This window comes from Lathyrus oleraceus, unplaced genomic scaffold (assembly GCF_024323335.1).
Source record: "Lathyrus oleraceus cultivar Zhongwan6 unplaced genomic scaffold, CAAS_Psat_ZW6_1.0 chrUn0214, whole genome shotgun sequence".
Classification (NCBI taxonomy): domain Eukaryota; kingdom Viridiplantae; phylum Streptophyta; class Magnoliopsida; order Fabales; family Fabaceae; genus Lathyrus; species Lathyrus oleraceus.
In genome coordinates this window covers 81,750-85,255 of record NW_026112605.1, presented here as the reverse complement: position 1 = coordinate 85,255, position 3,506 = coordinate 81,750, and the positions used below count along the sequence as shown (strand labels likewise).

General features: G+C 33.3%; 1 long non-coding RNA gene and 1 pseudogene across 1 annotated transcript; one reads left to right on the top strand and one right to left on the bottom strand.

Moving 5' to 3' along the window:
- Positions 1 to 382: 382 nt before the first annotated feature.
- LOC127112969 (uncharacterized) lies at positions 383 to 1,231 on the bottom strand (annotated as a pseudogene).
- A 723-nt stretch (positions 1,232 to 1,954) lies between these two features.
- LOC127112972 (uncharacterized) lies at positions 1,955 to 2,605 on the top strand. The gene is made up of 2 exons (XR_007799134.1): positions 1,955 to 2,041; positions 2,135 to 2,605. It is a non-coding gene; the product is annotated as an uncharacterized LOC127112972 (long non-coding RNA).
- The last annotated feature ends 901 nt before the right edge of the window (positions 2,606 to 3,506 follow it).

Genomic DNA, 3,506 nt, shown 5'->3' with positions numbered 1-3,506 from the left:
ACTTCAAGTGACGAGCTTACAAGCAAGAAAAATTTCTTCAGTCCCTCGTCAAATGGAATGGCGAGGCCCCACTAAAAATGGGGTAGACTGGGATTTTTTTTTCAAAATGGGGTATATTGGGACAATTTTTTCAAATGTGGGGCAAGGCAGGAAATTACTCCCATTTTCAAGTTATTGTATGTAGATTTTCATTAAAAAAAAGGAATTATACTACTTTTATTCTATGATTAATATTTTAGATTTTACACATGATATCTACTTTGTTCTATATTTTAGAATTTACACATGATATATTGTCTATACAAACAAAAAAATTTCAATCCTCAGCAGATCCTTAAAACTTGGATGCTTTTGCTTTGGGGAGAAAATAAAGACCCATCAACTATTGAGTCATGTTCAAAAGACAAACTCTAGTTTTAACCAAACACCTAAATACACTTTCAAACCTTTCTCTAACCCTTCAATTGCATTCTCCAAGCTTCAAACTTTCAAGTGCAACCTGCATCTTGGCAACATCAGAACCTTCGCGTAAAAGGGTTCTTAAGGATGCATCCACACACTGCAATTCATTTAAACTCTCCTCCTCACATGATATTGTCCTCTTATGCATCAACTTTACCATTTTCGACCATTTGGTTTCCTTTGACTTGGAAGCCAAGAAAGACAAAATGGATTGAAAGATAGACATGTTCATTACTATAACCTCTCTAAGAACTCTTATCACATAAAACTTCTTGATCTTGGTTCAAAAGTGTGGAAGCTCCAAATTTACTTTCCATCTGTTTTAAAGATGTGATCAACTTTGTGACATTTTTCTTCATCTTCTTTGTGAAGAAGTTATATTCGGCTACACTTGATTCGATGCTTGAATCTCCCTTTCTTCTTCTAAGAGAAGAGTGAAGTGCTTCAACATTTTCTTTAATGTCTAACATGATGTCTCTTGTAATACCACAAATATCCAAAATTTTCACCGAACCATCCAACAACTCTTCCACAAAATTCTCACCTTGATGCTGAGAAATGACTTTTTGTGTTGATGCCATATTGAGAAATCTTCCAATGAAGTGTACAAATCTTCCAGCAAAGAAAGACCAACGGTACTTGAATCAGATGTGGATGTTGATGTGGTTTCCCATGTCTTGATTTTGCTTAGATCTTGTTCTATTCTAGCGGAGTTAGGATGAGATTGAGAAGGAAAACTATTAGAGCGAACATGGTTCTTTGTTGCCATTTTGCTCTTTAATTGGTTCTTATTTTCTTCAAAGATAATTGTAAAGCTCAATGTTTGTGTGATGTTACCAAACCCTTGAATCTCTCTTTATATAGGAGCTATTCATGATATAGGTTGATAATTATTAATTTGATATAATAAAGAAATAAAATAGGTAGCACTTGTTAATGATGGTGTAGAGCATGTGGATGCATGCATGGATTTCCCTTTGAATATGGTAAGCTTGTTACATGTCAACCCAACATTGTGAATTTGTTAATGATACTGCAAGATGCTTATATTATTGAAATGTGTTTTAGGTGCATGATGAATATAACTGGCATGTCTTTCAAGTGTTGGTAATCAGAAAACATCATTAGTATTCAATTAGTTTGCCATCTCTGCTGACACATACCACTCATAATTGCAATTATAAAAATTGGTGTTTCTTATTGCTTCTTACATGTCATTCATGCACACACAACCAATTGATAGAATAAAAATTGTATATAATTTAGTTTGGTGTCCATATTTGATCATATCCAACAAGATCTGGATCTCATCTTTCTATAATTCATTCTTTAAACTATTTAGCTCCTCAAAAATGGAACATGCCAGCCAATAGATACCTCTGAACTAAAACAACACATTCATTTTATATTAGAAGCAAAGTGACTAAAGAGGTTTTCTATTTATGCAGGACAGGTCAAATCGATTTCATTATTATGATTAGATGTTAATAATGCATTATGTTTGGTACAAGTGTGACAAGTTTACTAATTTAAAAGGAAAACTCATGTTGCTACCACATGCTCACATTGATTAAGAGAGGTTAGCTGCATGTGCTGTATTATTTTATTGAACTGAAGCATGAATTGCTGGCTATTATATATAGAGTTTCAAAGAAGATATTATGAATGTTAGGAATTTGATCATATAATGGATGGAGATTTGGAGTATTCCTGTTAAATGAAGGTTAGGAACTCATTGCTTAAAGTAGTGTGCATAGAGAAGTTGCTGGGACAAGAATTTTCATCATGTGAAGAAAACTTGGAGAATTTGAATAAGTTGCAGTGTGTGAAAGCATCTTTTAAATGATAGTGCGAATATTAAAGGATGGAAGGAAGAATCTCACTGCTGACGCCCAAGGGGCTGCAAGAGAAGGCATCTTTGTTTTATGATGCATGCATCTTCTCTTGTATAAAGACATGTTTGATATATGTAGAGGCTGATATTCTAGAGATGTTACAGATTATGATGTGTTTTTTATCAGCATTGCTGTGAATCGGGACACTGTCTTGGCTGGTTGGAAAAAATGTGACTTTGGTAAAATGCATATCTGTGATATTATTTATACAATATTGTTGAAGTACATATGAAATTCGGGGTTTGAGAGTTGCCAGATTTTGATGTTAGCCTAGAAAAATTAGAAAGCTATTGATGTTAGCCTAGAAAAATTCTCCATGATAGGCATTATAAGATTATCATGGAGAATTTTAACCTTTCTCTTTATATTCATGTGATGTTTGTATCTATTCTTAGTCTTCTTGGCAGTGGTGTAATAAATTTTTGCTTGTTCAAATATGAATAAACCTTCAAATACATATCAATTCATCAGCGCATACTAGTCAACAGAAATATTTATTTAAAGGTTTAAAATGTGCTATCATGTGTCTTAAAACAAGCTTAAAGCAAATCACACTACCTCAAACCACAGACCAAAATAACAGTAAAGTCTCATAGTAAAAAAATACTTAGGAAATGTTCATGGCAACCCATCCACTTCTCTCAAATCATATGGAAATTAAAATAAACTCTTTCGCACTGTTCATAGATTGAAATTCAGACGGACGGAAATATAACAAATCTCTTTGTTAGAAACATATCCTCATCCAAGTAAAAATATGTTTGGATTACAAAATTTGGACACACCCCAAGAACAATAATGATTGTGTGTATTTTGTATAAGATAACAAAGGGATAAATCTAGATTTTAATATTCGGACAAACTCCCGAGATTGTGTTGGATGTGTATTATGTATATAGGTACAGGGTGAATCTAGATTTCAATCCCTATTGGACACACCTACAAGATAACAAATGGGTGGATTATGTGTATATGTGATAATAAAGGTGTGAATCATGTGTATATGTGATAACAATGGGTGGATCTGAATTTTAATATCCGGACAATTTCTGAGACTGTATTATGTGTATATGTGACACCATAAGGTGAATTCGAATTTCAATCTCCGAACATACCTTACAAGATGACAAAGGGGTGAATTCAGATTTC